The sequence below is a fragment of the Lynx rufus genome, unplaced genomic scaffold (assembly GCF_022079265.1).
Source record: "Lynx rufus isolate CCGP_SWC_20201006 ecotype Redwood Valley unplaced genomic scaffold, mLynRuf1.p SCAF_9, whole genome shotgun sequence".
NCBI lineage: Eukaryota > Metazoa > Chordata > Mammalia > Carnivora > Felidae > Lynx > Lynx rufus.
The window spans coordinates 12,039,096-12,059,195 of record NW_025814897.1 but is presented as its reverse complement, the minus strand read 5'-3'; the positions used below and the strand labels follow the sequence as shown (position 1 = coordinate 12,059,195).

At 50.8% G+C, this 20,100-nt stretch overlaps 1 protein-coding gene across 2 annotated transcripts in view; it reads right to left on the bottom strand.

Moving 5' to 3' along the window:
* ZBTB16 (zinc finger and BTB domain containing 16) overlaps positions 1-2,693 on the bottom strand; it is a 192,005-nt gene extending 189,312 nt beyond the window's left edge. Inside the window, exon 1 of one of the 2 annotated variants that reach the window (XM_047070986.1) lies at positions 2,409-2,693. The gene's annotated coding sequence lies outside the window, so the exon portion shown is untranslated. Of the gene's footprint in view, positions 1-272; positions 323-2,408 lie in introns of those variants that run through there. The other variant, XM_047070987.1, reaches the window with a different exon arrangement.
* Positions 2,694-20,100: the final 17,407 nt, after the last annotated feature.

The window sequence follows — 20,100 nt, the reverse complement described above, 5'->3', positions numbered from 1 at the left end:
CTGGCCCATCTCACGGCCAGCCAATGCCTCCTAGGCCTCTGCCCTTCCTCTCTTCTCAGGGCTGCAAGGGATAGACACACCTCCACCCCGACCCCCTCCTCCTCCTTAGGCAACAACAGGAACACACACACACACACACACACACACACACACACACACACCCCGCACTAGCCTGGCTTACTTCCACCCGTAGGTGCCTCAGAGCTACTGTAGACGCAATCCGAAACCTGCACTGTGCCTGTGCACATACTCATAAGAGATGCCGCACCTACCTCCTGCCCACAGGTGCCGAGTGGACGAGAGGATCTACAAAACGTAGGAAAATGGGTCACGAAAGACCTAGAGAGAGAGAGATCATAGGAAATGTGCACCCCTATAGCCAGGAGTGCATGTGCAAAGTACGTGAACTCCAAGTGTGTCCAGAGACTCCCAGGTCCTGTGCCCAGAACACCAATTGATGCTGGACGCTGCATGAAGGCACCAGAAGTGATTCTGGCACCACCATCTACTATGTGAGTTACTACCAGTATGAAAAGAGCGCAGGCTGGGAGACAAAGGCCTCTCCCAAAGCCTCCTTTTGGGTCAGTAACAGGGCTCTGGGACTCCCTAACCGGCTTAAAGTGTTAGAAAGACCTCACCCAGATCCAGGTGTCCCTCAGTCTATGCCTTGCCGAGGCCAACACTGCAGTGAAACCAACTGGAAGCACAGCACAGGCTCTCCCTGGCTCTTCAAACACTGTTTGCCTCCGCCCCCAAAAGGAGCCCTATTGGCTCCGGAGCCAGAAATCTCACGCAGAAAGGGTTAACAAGACGGCTAGTAAAGAGGCTTTTGCTGCCCTCCATGGGGTGGGGAGTAAGGCCGTCAAGAGTGGAACTGCCACTCACCGGCGCCTTGCCACCGCGCGCCTTCCTGCAGACCTAAGGGCTTCGGAGAACTAGGACGGGCGATGGAAAGAATGGAAGCTGAGCTACCCGAATTCCTTCTCCAAAGCAAGCGCCCTAAGTTCTGCGAGCAATCGGGGTGCTCTCGGTCAGCCGACCCCCACCCATGGCTCGGCGCCCGCGGTTGTGCGGGCGCTGGCTGCAGCGCCCAGCGCGGCGGCGCGAGGGAACGCCGGCGCTAACCCGCAGGAGCTCTGGGGATCGATCCCGCTCTCACACGCCCCCAGTCCCAGCCACCCCCACGGAGACTTGGAAGCGACTTCTGCAAAGTTGGGGAAGCAACTTTTCCCGGGGAGCCGGACGGCAGGGGAGGAAAAAAAAAAAAAAAAAAAAAGGAGCCGGGTTAAGGAGGAGGAAAAGCAAAAGAGACCCGGACGAAAGGCGAGAGTCCGGGCGGGCTGGACGCCTGGGCGAGAGCGCGAGGAGGCGGACCCGCCCCGCCGCGAAGGGGAAGCACAAAAGCCCGACAGCGAGTTGTGGTGGAAGGAAAGGCGAGAAGGGATCTGCCCGCCCTCCCTCTCCGCCCCAGGGCCGTGACCCCCGGCAGCGACAGGCAGGGCGCCCAACCCCGGCACGCTGCGAGCGTCCCGGGGAGCGGGCCACTGAGTCGCCGCACCGCGCTTCCGTGCGTTCCAGTGGGTCCGCGGGCGGGCGAGACGGTGCGCATTTCGAGCGCATGCGGGAGCGTTCGAGAGGCTGTGCGAGCGAGCCGCCGGCGCGCCAGGTTGGGGAACGCATCCCGAATGCATCAGGTGCAGAGCCGAGGCACCCACCGAGCGCGGCTGGGCGCACAGCGAGCTCCGGTGCCACGGCCGGTCCTACCGAGAGCCGAGGAGGGCCCAGACCCCAGGAGACCCTCTGGGACTCCGCCACGGCCGCCCCTCCCCCCCCCAAAACGGGTGGGGAGTCAAGTCCAATCCAGAAAAAAGCCCACCACGTTTTTCAAAGAGAAAGAAAACCCAAGTGAATCCGAGTCCTGCTCCCCTCCTCCTCCAGATCCACTCCTCGGATCCTAGCTTCCCAGCCGGCGGGCGAATAAACACAAATAAACCACAACCCTATCGCGCCCGCGCACCGGTCCGCATACATATGAGCACCCACCGGCTCCCCGCTCCTCCGCCGGCCGCTGGTCGTACAAAGCCTCCGGTTCCCCAACCCTCCGCTCGCGCCCTCAGCCTTCGCAGACCGCTCTGCCCCCCACCTCTCGCCCCGACCCTGCCCTAGGGCGGAAGGGTCGGGGAGGCAGCTGCGCCCAAGCTGACAGCCGGGGCTCCACTTCTAGCCGACCCCCAACCGGCGGTGGCGACGGCTGCCGCCGCAGGAAAGGAACAAGCCAAATAAAATAAGGCACGAGCCCAGCGGCCGAGTGGCCGAAGGGAGCGCGCCCCTCGGACCTCTCCAGCCCCGGGGCGCCCCGGCGCGCGCCTACGGCTGGGCGGTGCGCCCCTCCCGGGCCCCTCACTCACCGCTGCCGAGCCGGGCGCTGGGGGTGGGTGTGCGTGCCTCTTGGGGGGGGGGGTGTGCCTGTGTCGGGGAAGGGTGTTGCTGGGAACTGTTGCTCTCGGTATCACGGCGGCAGCGGCGGCATCGCCCGGCAGTTCGCAGTACCCGCTCTCATCGCCCTCAACTCCTCTCTGCTGCGAGGTTAGCAAATCACCACCGGCTGCGGCGCCTCCGCCGCGTCCCACGTCAACGCCGAGCCCCCTCCCCTGCGAGGCCCCGGCGCCTCTCCATCTTTAGTGCTGGCGGCCGAACCCGGCTCGCTGCCCACAGCTGCCCCCCTTCCCTCCCCCCTCCCGCGCCGTCCCCGGGCTCAGCCCGCCCACCCCGCCCCCCCGCACTGGCCGAGCCCGCGCGCGCTCCCCGCCCCACCCCTCCCCTCCGTTCCGCCGCCTCCCCTCCCCTCCCTTCTCCGCGCGCCGCGCTCCGGGCTTCGCCTGACATCTAGCTGCTGCTGGGGCGCCGGCGGCTGCCGCTCACCGGCCCAGCCGAGAGGGAAGAAGGAGCTCGCGGAGAGAGCAGTGTCGGGGACTCGGAATCCTTGGCGGGGGCAATGGAGGTGAGGGGCGAGGAGCAGCCCCCACCTTCGACCCCAGGTTTTTAATTTCCTTTGGACGCGGGTTTTGTTCTTCCCTGCTGCCCCGGGCGCGGAGTGTCGTCCCCGGCTCCGGTGTTTGCCCGGATTCAGTGTGTGTCATCTCGCCTTTCACTTTTCTCCGGGCTCGGGGCTGCATCCCCTGTACCCCGACATCAGTTGCAGAAGGGCCCTTTCTCAGCCCGAGCCCAGGCCTTCTGTGTCTCCAGGCACTGAGCAGCCCGCTTGCGAGAAGTCTCCAGGCGCAGTTCCCAGGCCCTGGTGAGCCTGGTGCCAGGGGGATCCGCGGAGATCAGTCGTCGAAGGGAGACCCCTCCCGCGTTTTAGCTGTCGCGATCCCTGGAGGCCGAGGTCGTGAGGCCCCCTCCCAGTCTTGAGCATCCCTTGGGCTTTGCCCTCCTGGGAATCGGTTGGAAACAGTTCCCAACAACTGCTCCCCGCTCAGCGCAAAGTCTTCAGGGGGCGAGTGAAAGCTTGAAGAAGCTTAGAGCCCCCCCTCCTCCCCGCCCCCCACCCCCACCCCACAAGTGCCTCCTCCTCTCAGCTGGCCGCTCCACTTAGAGGGTGGCGTTGAGATCACTAAGCCAGGGGTAGAGCAACCAGAAGAAATCTGTCTTTCCTCCGGCGCTGCAGAGTCCCCTCTCCCCTCCCCCACCCCCCCTCACCCCCCGCAGTTTCTCTGGACTTGGCGAAAGTAGGGGGCACGAGGTGGGAAGCTCTCTTCTGGACACCGGCCTTTGAGGCTCCCGGGATCTTGGGAGTGAAGGTGGTGGTGGAGAGCGCCCTCCTTGGGTCTCCGGACAGTCAGCCTTGGAGGTCAAACAGTCTTAGCAACGCGGGGCTTCGGTCCCAGAGACCGGTCCCCACGCTCCGTCCCCGACGCGCCGGCGGGTCAAAGGTTTGCGCTGGACTCACACATAATCGCATTCCTATGCTTGCCTCTGGTACTGTCCCAGACCTAAAGTCAGGCCCGAAGGACTGTAGGGTCATGGAAGGTGGCAGACACCAACTAGAAGCAAAAATCTGCTTCTGGGCAGCCGAAGGCCAGAATTGGAAGTGCTCAGTGTTAGCTAGAGTGCTGAGCCAATTCCATCCCCGCCAGTATGCTCCTGTCTCTTCCTAGCAGGGAAAGTGCTCAGCCCTGCAGGAGTCAGGAGAGAAGAAGGCAGAGAAGCACCCTTGGGAGTGAAGGGAGGCAGCCAGTTACCCTCTGATAGCAGTGAATAGAGCAACGTCCAACCCAACCCTGGAAAAGCCTGGTCCCTGGGTGTTCATTTTGATTAACAATAAAGAGCAATAATTCCTGTTTACAAACTGTTTTCTCTAGCTAAGGTCTGCACTGTCTGCGAGGGGAAAGAGACTTAAAGAACTGGTCTGCAGGGAGAGCACGAGGAGAGGGACCTAAGAGAAGAAAAACCTCACCAGGAGAAGAGAAGAAAGTCATTGAACTTCTTGAGCCTCTGCCCAGACGGTGCCTGCTGAGGGTTGCTGCCTTGCTGTCCACACCCACGTACCAGCCCCTCCTAAGTGCAGTAGCAGGAGAAGCCCGCAATTAACCCTTGATCCTAATCTCCTATTAATCCTCAAATCAGAGTAAGGGAGAAGCCCCGGAAACAATGGGAGAGCGAGAACAATCCCTCCGTGGCCCTGGACTCCCCCCCACCCACCCACTCCATGCCACATTCACTCTATGTGAAAATCTCCCTTGCTTCATAAACTCTGCCCATTAAAAAGCCCAGCCCTTGTTAGTAAGTGTTAAAGAGAGATTAATGCCTGAATTTAAGAGGTGGAGGAGGTAACAAAAAGGCGAGGCTGTGGGCTGAGAGCCAGCATTGGGCTCCAAGCATTTCCACTTAGTGCTGCAGGCAGGCTGCGCAGCGGTTTGATAAGGTTTATTGGGCCCAGATAAAGTAGCAGCTCCCCCACCAAAACTGGCACCATTTGTAGCCAGAGCCGTGTCCTTGGGTCCCCCGAAGGCTGATGAGAATCCCCAGTTCAGAGAGCTCATATGGTGGAGGATATGATGGAAGCAGGATGGAAAATTACAGGAGAAAACTCTCCTCTCCCTCTCTCTCTCTCTCTCTCTCTCTCATTCTGTCTGTCTCTCTCTCTCTGTCTGATGCTCATGTATTGGTTGTGATTTTCTTTCTTTTCTTTTTTTTTTTTTTTTCTTCTTTTCTTGAAGGGTATGGAAAGAGAAGCTGGGACATCAGCTGGGACAGGTCTAAAAATAGGAGAGACCTCAGTCTTGTGGGGAGGTCATGCTGGAGACAGGGGAATAGATGGATTGACCTTTGAATAGAATTCCATGTTAAATCTTGTCATTCTCTCATCTCCTTCTTTATTCCCATACCTCCCACAGGTATGAGCCTTTCAGAGCTCAGTTTGTGGAAGAAGGGGATATATTAGGTCTAAGGGATCTTATAGGGAGGAGACCGTGGGAATAACTCGTTGTGAGCACCGACTATGAATCTTAACACATTACCTATATTGTATGATGTAATCCTAGTAACAACCCTATTCAGGCAGGTGCCATTATTTGCCCCATTTTTCAGATGGGAAAACTGAGGCTTGAAACAGTTAAGCATTTCACCCAAGACTGTAGGGCTAGTGAACATCAGAGCTGAGGCTTCAAATCAGACCATTCTGACTGCAAAGCTCTTGATCTTAACTTCTAGATTGTATAAGCCTCTGGCAAGATAGAAAAAGGAAAACAGCTTTTGATTTTCCTTCTCTTAACTCCACTGAGGCCAAGAGCTACACAGCCACCAGGCAAGCTGACGGCCAAACCATTTCCCATTGAATCAGACCACCTGGTAAACAGACTTAGCTCACTTTCCCTCCTTCCCCAAAATCGCAGGCAAAAGTTGAGGAGGGAGTTTTGAATTACAATAAAGCTTCAACCGAACAGATTGCCCCTGAAGAAGGCTGTGTTATTCTGTATTCTGATTGTGTGTTAATGAAATGTTGCAATTCATTTCGTTCCAACACCTCAGCTGGAAAATAGTTGTAAAATTTAAAGGTAGACTTTCCTATCATGATAAATAAATCAAGGACTCCTACCTCTGGGCGAGCAGCAGCCACTTTGCATACTAAAACCTTGAGATGAGTGCGAAATAAAGCCTTTTTGAGGAGGGATACCAGCAGTAGAGCCCCTGAAAGGAAAAAGTCTCCGGAGCAATTGAGAACTCCAGGTTGCCAATGGAAGATGCACCAGCTGCCACATGCACTCTTAGATCTTTGACCCACTGGGGACTCTTGGGGGAAGATACAGTAGACTTATTGTGTCCTTTCTTGGAAGCAAAGGACCTTATAATGCTTCAAGGTCATAATTGCAACTATCTACCAGGTAGATGTAGATGATGTCAAAAACTATACAAAACCAAATTTATCTTCCGTGCGTATGTTGATGGTTCTCTTTGGTTCGTCTTTTTTTCCCCCCGAAGTTTATTTATTTTGAGAGCGCATGAGCAGGGTAAGGGCAAGAGAGAGGGGGAGAGAGAATCCCAAGCAGGCTCCACACTGTCATCACAGAGACGGATGCAGGGCTTGAACTCACTGACCATGAGATCACGACCCCAAACGAAGTCTGGACGCTTAACCGATTGAGCCACCCAGGTGCCCCTCATCTTTTTTTTTTTTTTTTAATCCTTCCATGTCACTTTTTTAGATGCCCCCTCCAAAAAACAGAGAGGGAAATAAAAAGGTGACCTGTAGATTCTGGTTAGTTGAAGGCAGAAAACCAAATAAGACAGCTCCTCTGATTAGTAATTGCCATCTCTTTTCCTGGTGGAGTCCTGGCTAGTGGTGTTTACAAAGCTGGGCTTCTCCTCCAGGTGCTAAGTATGGCCTTCCTCTAGTCTGCTGGGCAGAGAGTGATTCTCAAAGGGAGAAGAAGGGTTATTTCTCTTAGCTCCTAAGGTCTTGGGTCACTTGACCCCAAGATCTTCCTGCTTGCGAAAGAGAAAGCTTTTTCTTCTCTCTCTCTCTCTCTCTCTCTCTGTCTCTGTCTCTCTCACCAGCATACTGCAAATGGTGTTGAGACCTAATGTTGTCAACTCAGATAGCAGATCTGAGTTGTTATTAGTGCAAAGATGCCCTGAGGGGGTAGGCAGTGTGGATGAAATCTGCAACGGATGTTATGGGGAAGTGTGTTTATAATTATAATGGGATTTAATGTACACTGGGACCAGATGATGGCGGCCATTTAAAAAAGAGATGTTTAATAAGAGAGGTCCCTTAATGACAGGCAGCAGGGTTCAGGTCATTATGGAAGCAGCACGGTGTTTCACTGGGTGTCACAAACCATGTGCTAGTTTTATGGGGTTCCTGACAAAGCTTTGGGATGAGACATAGCGACCATTGCTGTCAGCTATTGGGCTATTGGGCATAATGTTTTAATGTTGTCTTTGAAAGGGGCTCCTGCATTTAGGAGAGAGGCATTTTCTCTCTTTCTCAAACACACATAATCACAAACACACGGGCCTGGGGGCCAGCACTGAGTAATTTGGGTGTCTCTGGAAATCTGCTTTGCTCTGAGAAAAAGGGCCTCAATTTCAAAACTAAAATTCTGTAGCCGTCCAAGGGTGAAGGGTGAGGTGCACATGCAGGGTGTGCAAAATGAAGCAGTATGACTCCCATTCCTTGTAACGGGAGTCCCACAGCTAAATCCCCAGGCACCATGCTGAAAATTAACCCCCCAGTCCTCATCACAAGCAGGGCCTTCTTTTAACACTTTGGTATTTCGTCGCGGGGAGGCCTGGGAGAGGGGGAAGTATGGACCATTTTCTTATGCTGTTTAACTTTAAACAGCCAACTGTTTAATTTTTGAGGTGTTTAATGGTACAGCTTTCAATCTAAGACAGCTGTCATGCACCATGAGTACTATCATTCCATTCAAAACCTACAAGGGCATGCAGAGAGAAAGGGTCACGCATGCTCCTAGGAGAGGCCACGGGATGCACCATGGTCTGGAAACACAACTCATGTCCAAGGCGAATTATTCTACTTGTCCCCTGATGTGAGAGAAGTGCGTGAAAAGTACGGTGTTCCTCTTATGCAGGCCTCACCTAGGATCACTGTGTTAACTGCTCACAACACACACGACCAGTCTCAGAGTTCTAGAAGCAGAATATTTCGTCCATCCCGCCAAGGAGAAAAGCTCTGAAGTTCGTGATACCTGAACTTCCAGTGTCAGAGGCTGAATTTCTGGAAAAGTGCTCTGCAAATTAGAAGTGGTATGTCAGGGGTGCACAAGCCACCAGATGAAATGATTTTCCTCAATGACAGGTAATTTGAGCCAATTATATTAAAATTATTATAGCAAAACAAACGTTGGTATCCTGTGGAGTGGAATTCAAAATTTGTACGAATTTTTAAGATAAAATGAAAGAGCGCCATGGAGTTCTTCTTTGAGAAAAGCTCACTGACTTTTCTCTTAGGGCTGAGTAGGTGGGAGACCTGGGGGGGGGGGTGTCCTGTGGGCTCAGAGCCAGATGCTTTGACTCAGCCTCCCCTTGCCAGGGCAGATCCATGGGTTTCTTTCGGAAATCACTGTTGGCCCTTGGTGCAATCTTTTCCACCCCACCCCTGAGTCAGAATTAATTTCTCCCTCCTCCCGAAGTCTCTTAGCACTGTTTGAACATTTATCATAGCATTTACCACCATCTGTCTGGTATCTGAGTTCTGTGTATTCGGACTACGCCCCTCCTCTGTGAGTTCCTAGAAGGCAAGGTCTCAGTCTTGTTCAACTTGGTGCTGCCACTCCCCTTCCACAGAGCCCAGCACACTGTCAAACAGAACAGATCTTTGCTTGTTGAATTTTGGTGAATGAACTAATTGAATGAATGCATACACACGTTTGTGCATGGATGGTTGGATGGATGGATGGATGGATGGATGGATGGATGGATGGATACAGACACCAAGTGTTTTAGGACTTTGGGAGGCAGGGAGCATTCTGTATCCCAGCATTTAGGGCCAAATTCTTTGCAGCTATAGGTCTTTCACCAACCTTTGAAAAAAGTCAATGGGATACAGATAAGAGTTGAGGATAGCTGTTGAATTTAATTGTATGCAGCTCCTTGAGGGCATACTGGCTTCTATTTCAATTTATATCTCCTTCAGGGGCCTAGAATCAAGCGTTTCTCAATATCCTAGGAGCATTAATAAATATTTATTAAATGGCATTGGATTAAAATGAATTGATTTGAATCACACTGCTCGTTACTCCCACAGTGGCCTCATATTCCCAGTCTGGGAGAGCTGTTACTTAACCAAGTCCAGGGCTGAGAGGAGAGCATCTGATCTTCTTCTAGGGACACCAGTGGGTGGAGGGCTGCTTACTGAAGCCAGCAGGAGAGTGTGAGACACGCGTGCAGCACAAGTACCAGCAAAGACTAGCCAGCTGTTCTCCAAATGTCTCTCGGAGCACACACTGGCTTACATTTTTCATCTCACCTTGCTGTTCGGTACAAGCCATGGAAGTGAGTTCTGGCCAACCGATGGATTGTGAGAAGGGCCACTTCCAGAATTGGCCCATCGAATCTCGCACATGGCATCCCCCACGCCCGGTCCCTTTCTGCAGCCTGACCCCATGAATATAGATACCTTGGACGGTGAGTAAGGAAAATGGCAGAGCCAAGTTGGAAGGAGCCTGGATCCCTGAATCACAACTTGCAGGGGAGCTGCCTCCTAAGAATACCCGCTGGGAACTTATATAAGCAAGAAATAAACCTTTGATGTCTTCAGTAGGGTTGCCAAATAAAATACACCCAATTAAATTTGAATTTCAGACAAACTATGAGTAATTTTTAGTATACGTATATCCCAGATATCGTACGGAACATAGTGACACTAAGAAAAGTATCTGAAATTCAAAAATTAGGATCTTTTTCTTCTTAACTGGCAACCATAGCCTTTCCCTATTTGGGAGTTTATTGCAGTAGCTAGCATTACCTTAATTAACATACCTTGTTTTGTTTATCAGAAGCAGAAGGGGCACAGCGCCTGAGCTGGGATTCTGGCCTGGGAGGAGGGGCTGTCTCCAAGTCCTCTTGACAATTCCTGACCCTACGACAGGTCCTTCTGGAGACTGGAGCATCTTGTGTGGACAGGGCCAAGGGGAAAACTGGGAAAGACAGTGACAGTTTATAGTTAGTTCATCCTTTTCCCCTATGAACCTGTTTTTCTTTAACTGCCTCTTCTGCTGTGCCAGCTCTATGGGAACGAGGATGGTCGTGGGTTTTCCTTCTGTATCTGCTGTACTAGGTACCTGGTGAAAGCTGGGTTCCTGTTTGTGGTGGGAAAGTGGCATAGCCGCTGGGGAAGAGCAGATAGGAAAGCATCCTAGGATGGACCTGCCTAGGACCTTAAGGAATACAACCGGAAGTGTGCAGAACACCGTCAGGTCAGTGATGGCCTCCACAACTCCCTCCTCTGTCCCGCAAATACCCAGGGCAGCATAAAGCCTGGGAGCGTGGGCTCTGATTTACTCTCGCGAGCCTGTGTTCAAATACCACCTCCCACCTCTTGGGTCCTGGGTGATCTCGGGTCAATTATTTAACCTCCCTGACTTGCAGTTGTCCTTAGCTGTAAACTGGGACAGCAATGATCCTCGCCTCGCCAGAGCCTCTTAGGAAGGAGACCCAAGGGGTGCTTGACCCACAGTGAAAGGAAGATCTGAAAATGTGCGCGCTTCCTGACGATGACGTCAGGTCACCGCTCTTTCCACCCTCCCCCTACAAAATGCCTTCGTATAACTATCTGGGGTAAAGTGTGTGATAGATAAACTTTAAATCACATTAAAGAGGGAGCGGTGACCTGGGAGCATTGATGTCACCATAGCCACGCACGTCTGTCTGCGTCCCCATTCTCCCAGTCTTGTCCCGTTGATTAGGTTGGGTGAGGCACAACAGGCAAATGGAGAGCAAGGTGGGGAGTGGAGGGGGGTGGCACGTCGATTTCCACCCCGTAGCATGACGTGTTTATTAGTGTGTACATACGTTAAACGCAGCAGCTGGTTTTCCCTGAGTTAAATAGCAGTCATGCCCAACTGGCTCTCCATGTACCATTACTCCAAGTGATTGAGCCAATTTCTCCCTCTGCCATGAGTTTAAGTTGTAAACCTCTCAGCCAGACAGGGAGGCAATGATGGGCTGCCTGTTGTGATTATTATTAACCTCTAGGATTACGCTCACAAGACCAGGGGGTCTGAGGAGAAGCCCAGGGTGAGGCCGAAGACCTCAGACTCCTACCCACCAGCCTCTGCCCAGTCCACAGGCACGTACGTGTTCACTTTGGCCTTGCAGGGAGGCTCCAGCCCACCCGCCTGGGGTGAGTGACCCCTTGCGCTGGGGAAGGGCACAGTGTTGGACGTCCTCTGTTCTGTTTGGCTGGGGACAGGAAAGGGGTTTTGGGAAAACTGGGAAAGTTGCAGAAAGTTGGGTGTTTTGATACTCAAAAGTCATTTGCCGGCTGTGATTTATTTCTTTTTGCCATATATTTATTAGCCAGAGGCGAAGTTATCCATCTGAAACTTGCAGGGACAGTGGCCACCTCCTAGTTGCTAGCTGGTTCACACGGATCATAATTGTGCTGGGGACCAAGAGTCAGAGGGTCGCAGGGCTGCTATAGAGTGTTCAGCAAGCTCTCTCCATCCCAAATCCATAGCCCTCCTGGATTTCTGTCTTCCATTCCCTATTTCTTTCCCCCAAGAAGTGCTTCCTTGTTGACTAATCAGAAATCAGAGGTGGCATTCCCTGAATGCAGGCAGCTTGTTTTGCTTTTCTCAACATTTTGGTGTCTGCAAAAATCTCTGGGAAGGAATGACCCACCCCCCCCAGCCCCTCCCTCCCCATTGCTTAGGGATGTTGTTGTTGCTTCTTTGTTAAATAGCCAAGTATACCTGTTGTGGCACACTGAGCACAGGATGCAGACAAAGCAAACATAATTCGGCCCTTGGAAGGTTACTGTCTCATAAGCAAAGCTGGAATCTCCAAGTGCAGATGGTGAGCATGTGGGGGCTGTACTGTTGCTTCCTTGTTGTCCAAAATAAAAGTTGGGGGGAGGGGGGGGTGGGAAGGTGCTTGGGCTCATAGGTACCCAGCCTCCCCCCCCACCACAAGAACCTGTTTGGGATTAAAAATAACAAAGTAATCAAAGAAACCCAAATCTGACCTCTCCATTTCCTCTGATTTTGTTAAGCTCCTTCCCAGTCTCTTGGAGAGGCCCCTGCCCACAGATTGATAAACTCTGTAGTTTATGTAGAACGAATATTGATTTGATAGGCTTAAAAAATTTAAGTCATGCCTCCAACTTATTTCTGCCATGCCCCATACTGAATACTGCTTACTGCTTACTAACACACATTGAGGAATTACTCAAGGGCTCTGGCCATTTACTCCTCCAGACAACTCCATGAAGTGGTCGCTGCCCTTATTCCTACTACAGCTGAAGAAACTGAGGCAGAGAGATGAAGCAACCTTAGCCACACAGCTAAGAAGAGGGGCAGCCAACACCCACACTCTCAAATCCAAGCCCTTGGATTTGGGCTCTGTTTGGGGGTGGGGGTGGGGGTCTGTTTCTTGGGGATTGAACACTGAGGACTGCCCCCTCTCCCCAAAGCAATTGCTAGGGGGCCAAGAGTGTAAGTCTGGAACAGGATTCCCCTGTGGCCTGAGTTTCTTCACAATTCCCTACAAATGATGAGGGAAAAGTTAAGTTTTCAGCTTAACCCACTAGGGGAAGCAGTAGAGGAAATGGTGAGGAAAAGCTTTACTGAGGGACATCCTTTGTAGTGACAGAATTTAGGGAAAGATATTCACAGTGCCAGTGTAACATGTCAGGAATCGTGAGAGGGAGCCCAGCCCGGGAAAGAGGTAAAAGCCCTGAATATGTTGGTTGCAAGAAGATGGGGCATTGCAATGTCCGTCTTCCATACCCTGGGGCCTCTAGGTTGAAGGGAAAAAATCGAAGCAGGAGATTAATATGAAAAATGGATAGGCTGGTAGAGCTCTTGCATTAATCGTCAAACGAGGACCCCCAGGCCCTTGTGCCCCCTTATATACATTAGGCATGACTGGAAAGCAAGGCAGTTAACTTTCCAATGAGCACACTAGAGCTTAGACAACCAAGAAGGGTTGCCCTCTTCAAAACGCTTGATAGATTCCAAACCAAAAGGAACTTAAAAAAACATCATCTAGCCCAATCTCCCCATTTGGTCAGAGAGGAAGCAGAACAGAGAGGCAGTACGGTGTTCCCCAAGCCATAGGCCTCTTCGAGCCAGGACTTGGGACCAGAGCCCTTTGGGAGCCATCCTGAGGCTGTCCCTGAAGTCAGCCCGTCATTCTTGGAAATCTTGTGAAACTACCTGCGAAGTACATACATACATAGCATGAATCTTTGCCAAGTCTCCAGCTGTGGCATATCTTGCCCATAGAGGAAAGATTTGATTTTCAAAACAAGCACAAGGGGGTGATGAAGCTGGATAATAAAATTTGAGGTCAAAACTGGTGGGACAGGAGAACAGGAGGCTGAGATTCTCCTGTGGCTCATAACCTAGCAATAATAGCAATAGAGTTGTAAAAAGCGTATCAGCTTTCCCCTTGTGGCCAGTGTGAAGCATGTCATATACATTTGGAGATATATTATCTATCTGTATCTCTTTATATATATGTGCATGGGTATACATATAAATACTTACACACACACACACACACACACACACCCATTCTGACATACCAGTTTAAAATTGATCCTGGTACTTCGTAGTCATGATTCCCACAGGCAAAATCCATGAGCGTGTTCTTTTGGGGGTTGGCAGTGGTGATAATCCTACAAAGAAGCAGTGTGCCTTACCATCTGGGCTTCGGAATCAGACTAACGTGGTTGTCAAACCCAGACCTGTCATTTAACAGCGGTATAAAATTTGGCAGATTTCTTAACGTGAGCCCTGAGGTCTGTTACCTCAAAGAAGCTAATGAACTCGGCCACGACCCCACAGTTTGTTAGGGGCAGAGCTGGGACATAAACGTGGGTCTATCAGATTCCCCAAGCCACCCCTCTTTCGGGCACTCCCTGCCTGTCCCCCATGCTTACAGAAGCAGAGGACTCTTCCCTCTGAGGAAGGTGGTCGTCCAGATTGGAGGGGAGGCCCATAACTTGCCCAACCTTTTCTTTTTAAAGCCATCTCTTCTACTGTGTGTGCAAGGAGCAAATAGGTTAAATCAGATATGATTCTAGTGGTATGTATGTCAGACCGAAGCTTTAAAACAAAGTTCTCTCCCACTCCCTCACCCAGGTCTAAAATTAAAATGCCAAAAATATTGCCAGGAAGAGAAATTTGGTGAAGATCAGGAAAGACTATAAATTGACTACAGACTCTACTGCAAAACTAGGATTTCTCCGGTTTATTAAAGCCCCAATATATAGGAGCTCCCAGTCATCTGAGGGGATTTTCTTTCAGGGGAAAGACCGCAAATAAACTGCACCGATATCTGTGTGGAAGCTCTTTTCAAAGACTTAATAATATCCCATTTTCTCAGAAAGAGACTTTTCCTTCTATTGAGTTTACTGCCTATCGAGTGACTTCAGTAACAAGGAAAAAAAAAAAAAAGGAATCATGGAGAACGATAATTTTTTTTTTCTCCCTCCACATCTCTTTGGCATGTTCTGGAATGTTTACTTATTGATTTTTGTTTGTTTGTTTGTTAGGCAGATTGGAGAGAACATGGTGAAATTATAAGAACACTGGAATTCCAATCAGAAGGCTTGGAATCAAGGCCAGCTATGCCAAACACTTCGGTGCAACCCTGGGCAAGTCACTTAACCTCTCTGTGCTTCAATGGGCTCTCCTGCAAAAAATGGGGATCTTATATGGAAAATGCCTTGCCCGTTTTAAAGCATTTGTCCTGTTCTTTGAGAAGAGCCGTGAGACCTCTTCCTAATTTACTGTCTCTTCGTGAGCAAGTTACTTTCCCTCCTTGGGGCCCCAGGTTCCTTGTGGATTGCATGAAAATATTACACCGGTTTTCTTGCCAAGCCCACTCTCGTTATGAAATTCTAGGATACTCTGTAAACTATGTCAGATACACTGAAATTAGGTGCCAGCACCTTCTGACTGAAAGAAGGTATAAAGGGCGTGTGTCTAAAGGAAGAGGTCCCTCCTTACAGTTTTGATTCTCATGACGAGGGAAGCAAGGTGTTGGGAGTCTCTTACCTCCACAAAGGAATGGGCAAAGGAGGAGACCGCAAGCCAGGCTTTGCCCTGGGCAGGAAATGGTAAGGTGCCTCTGTCACTGATGGCTCTTGGTGGTTTCTAGAAAGGAAAGGAAATATCAGCGGTGAAGCCATGGCCAGGTCATAGAGGAAGGAGCGGGGGATGGGGGCCGGGCAGCTGTCGTTACAGGAGTGTTTAGCTGTGACCTAAATAAGGTGTCCTTGGTACAGAGAGGGGGATGGAAAATTAGATATAGATACAGATACAGATATGCTACTTTGAATCAGGGCCAGAAACACATTTGTTCCTCTCCGGTTTAGAAACCATGCCCAAACTCTATACACCCAACTCAAAGCAGATAGCATAACTAAAGGTTGCTACTTCCCACCACAGGGCCTTTGCACTTGATGTCTACCCCCTCTCCCCCCCCCCATCCTCCTATGCAAATCTCTCCCTCCATCACACTCAAAAAGCACTTCCCTAGAGAAATCCTCCCTACTAGGGCAGTATCTGGAGCAGCCTCCTGCGCCCTCAGGCCCTCTGCCCTGCTTTATTGTTTTCACAGCACTTGTTACTACTGGAAATTGTTTCCTTTGTATACAGGACTGCTTGTTTATTTCCTGGCTCCCCTCCCTGGAGCCTCCCTAGAGCTCCCCTTGCTAATGTAAGCTTCCTGAGGGCAGAGAGGGCTGGGCTCTTTCATTCAGGTGGTTGTATCCAATGCACCAGAACAATGCTTGGTTGTGTAGGCTCCTAAAAAATATTTGTTCAAAGACTTGAAAACAAAACAAGAACTCTACTGCCTTTTTTTTTTTTCCTCTCTCCCCAGGAAGACTTTTGAAACAAACAGGCCAGCGTGTTCCTGAGAAGGAGGGTTTCAGGTCCAAATAATTAGCAGCGGAGGAAGTGAGAGGAGCGCGTCTGTGTCCTTCCACAAGCTCCAAGGTAGCCATGCTGATCGTTCTGCAGCTATTTTTACTTATCCTGCTTCTGAAAGAAATGTCCTCCTGCAGCGTGATAACCCTGCTCTCTAAGGGTGTGCCAGCCAAGGAGAAGGCAGGTGAGCGACAGTGCCTGGAACGTGTATAGCCCTGAACCCAGTACCTTCACATCATTTCTCCGTTTTATAAACGAAAATGACTTTGATGACTGAGCTCAACAAGATCGGGACTTGGGTCCAGGTCCGCCCACAGCTGGCGCACCTGCCTTTGCATGTAAACATTCTACAGATGAAGCCTGGTGTGCTGGCTCCCCTGTGATAGGTCACATCTGACTGCCAGCCGGGCTGGCTGGCGGGACTTGAGGCAGGGAGGCACTTAGGGCACCGGGCTCCAGGAGGCCTCACCCTCAGGGCGTTTGCATGATTCTGAGTGAAGCCTCCAACCTTCTGCACCCTAGGTACAATGCTTGTCCCCGCTAGTCCTGGCCCGGCTTGTTGGAGCTTTCTGCACGTTTTCTGTTCTTTTCTGTCATGTCACAGGATACGTCTTTGTCTAGAAATGCCTTCAAAATAATTAGAGGGTAGTTGTATCTTGGGGAGGATTTGTCTCACTTAGCTTTCAACCTCCCTCCCTTCCTTCCTTCCACTTCTTGGCAACCTCTCCTCCAAAAGGCAACTGGAATTATTTTTTCAAAAGGACAGATTTGTCACTCTTCTAAGTGGAAACTCTTCAGAGACTCTTCTCATGGTCTGTATTTTTCAAAATAATAGGGGCGCCTGGGTGGCTCAGTCGGTTAAGCGTCCCGCTTCAGCTCAGGTCGTGATCTGGTGGTTCGTGGGTTTGAGCCCCACTTCGGGCTCTGTGGTGACAGCCCAGAGCCTGGAGCCTGCTTCAGATTCTGTGTTTCCCTCTTTCTCTGTCCCTCCCCTGCTCACGCTCTGCCCTCTCTCTCTCAAAAATAAATGAACGTTAAAAAATAATCATAATAAGGGGGCTCCTGGGTGGCTCCGTCGGTTGAGTGTTGGCTTCGGCTCAGACCATTATTTCGCGGTTTGTGGGTTCGAGCCCCACGTCTGACTCTGTACTGACAGCCTGGGGCCTGGAGCCTGCTTCGGATTCTGTGTCTCCCTCTTTTTTTCTGCCTCTCCCCTGCTTGTGTACTCCCTTTCTTTCTCTCTCTCAGAAACAAACATTAATTTTTTTTTTTAATAATAGTAATAAAAGGCCTAAGCTCCTTGGCATGGCCTTTAAGACCTTTACGAGTTGGCACTGTGCTGCCTCATGAAACTTGTCATGTTTCCCTGGCTTTGGACAGGCTGTGCCTTCTGTCCGAGGTAGCCCTCTCTGTCCGTCTGGACCAGAATCACCTACCCTTCAAAGCCTAATTCCAAGGTCACCCATGGTCAGGATGGCTCAAGAATTGGAGCCGAGCCGCTGTGAACCAGCTCACCACCGGCGGCCAGAGGGGTAGCCAGATCCAGGAGGCTAGTGCTAGGTAGAGGGCTCCCAGGGCTCCCTCCCTTCTCTCACTAATGCGGTACGTGCGGGGAGGGTCTGGGGGGTGCTAACTTTATAGCCGGGCTGAGTGACTCCAGCCTTTGAACGGACTTCTTTAGTGTGGATCCAAGTTGTTGGTAATGAAATGGAATCGGGTTCCCCAGTATCCTGGGGCCTCTCTGCCCACCCAGGGCCTATTTGCAGACTTTGCACTTTGGCATCAGACTTCCAGAACCGCCGAGGTCAGGCATGTGTGGCTTTACGATGCAGGCCCTGCACAGCCTAGCCTTTTGCCTGGATCTCCTCTTCACCGCTTGTGGTCTCAGCTCGCACCCATCTGCTTTTCTTCCTCCTCTGTGTCTCACTTTTCTGTCTCTGCACGATCTTGAGAAGCCAGCCAAAGTCAGGCTGACATTTTGGCCGGGTCTCCCCAAGGAGCTCAGATCTGAAGTCTTTATTCCTGGAAAGAAAGCTAATGCATGTGTGTATGCGCTGGTTTGGGAGAGGCTTAGAGAAGAAGCATGCGGTGAGAAGAACTAAAGCGATAGATAGACAGACAGGTAAGTAAGTAAGTGCTAGGCACTCTGGAGTAGCTGTGCTGAGTGACTTTTCATACTTTTTCTCATTTAACCTTCTAGTCATGACTGCTACATGTCCCCTTTGAAGACGGTTCTGTTACCCGTTTCCAAATGAGAAAATTTAGGCTCAGGGAGTTACAAAAGAGGCCCAAGGGCCAAAGCACTAATGAAGAGGGCTCGTGTCCGGATTGGTCTTCCAGACTTCAGCTCGTAACTATTTGGGAGACCCCGAATAAGTCCCTTTCCGTCTCTGTGTCTCAGTTAAATTGCATCTGTGCCGGGGGAAGTGAGGAGATCTAGTCCTGCCTGCTTTACAAGATGGTTAGCATGGCTGAATGGGACACAGAAGGTGATGCGTTACGTGAGTTAGTAATCATGCTTGTGGAATCTGAAACCCCATGAGATCTGGGAGAGAACAGAATAACACAAGACACTGGGAATGATTTATATGTTCCTCATTTAAAAAAATTTTTTTAAATGTTTATTTATTTTTGAGCGAGAGAGAGAGTGCGAGCGGGAGAGGGGCAGAGAGAGAAGGAGACACAGAATCTGAAGCAGGTTCCAGGCTCTGAGCTGTCAGCACAGAGCCCGACATGGGGCTGGAACTCACGAACCACAAGATCATGACCTGATTCGCAACTGGATGCTTAACTGACTGAGCCACCCAGGCTCTCCTGTTCCCCGTTTTGACCGGAGCCTGTCTGTATCTTTTATTCTGAGAGATTCTCATCCTTCACAATCCAGCCTCTTTGGAGAGACTGTGGGACTTCATGCTTTTCAAAAGAGGGTTTTATTTGGGCCTTCAAGATTCTGTCACAGGCACCTGGGGCAGGGCACAGTGGCGACGGATGGGTAGTGGGGATAAGGTTTTAGAGGCAGTGGGGAGTGGGGATGGTAGGCCACAAGCCCTCCTCCTTCAGGAGCTGCCCCGTTTTATCAGGTTGTGCAAATTACATATCTTGGCATAAAAATCTAGCAAAGATATGAGCTGTGGTTAACTACTCATCATAAAGTTTGTTGTCATGTAAATGTGTTTAAGCATTTTTATTTTGTCACTTCCTTTCTGTATTTTAGAGTCTGTGTGTTTTCAGGTGCCTTGGTTTTCACAGACCTTGCCGGTCCTTCGCCTTGAATGCCTCCATATACAACAGCCCTGGGCGGGATGTGCGAGGCTTTACTCTTTCTTCAGTTTTTGAGGTTGAGTTTTAGAGCCTTGGCCAGACAGATCAAAGTTCAAATCCTGCCTCTGCCACTTACTAGCTGTGTCTGGGGCAAATTGTGTAAGCCTCGTCTCAGCTGTGAAATGGAGAGGGTAATGTTTATGCGTGGCTACATTTCAAAATCGGTGTGAGTTTTAATATAACGTGTAAGGTGCCTGGTTCATGTCTGCAATGTAGTAAGTGCTCAATAATTGTAGCTGTTTTTTATCATAGTTCCCCCCCCCCCAACCTAGTTGGACTCACAGAGATGACTCCCTGCAGGGTGGCCTTGTTGACAGTGTCTTTGTGAGAAGGAAGAATGGGCTGTAGAACTCATCATAATCCTTTCTCTTGAGTGGCTATGAAGAGGGTTTTGATGGAAGTCCAAGCAGTGGACAGGAGAGGACTGGGCTGCTGGTTAAACTCCAGGCCCTCAGCTCCCTCTCTCCTCCGGCTACCTTAAATCCCGGTATTCCACTGAGGGCCAGGCTGAGACCCAGAAGCATGTGCACAAGGGCCCCCAAGTTCAGCCCCCAAGTGTAATTTCAGGACCCCTCGCAATCGTCTCCTCCTGGGATGGGGGCCTGCTATGTTCCTCCTGCCCCAGATGCTGGGATTGGTAGGAGGAACC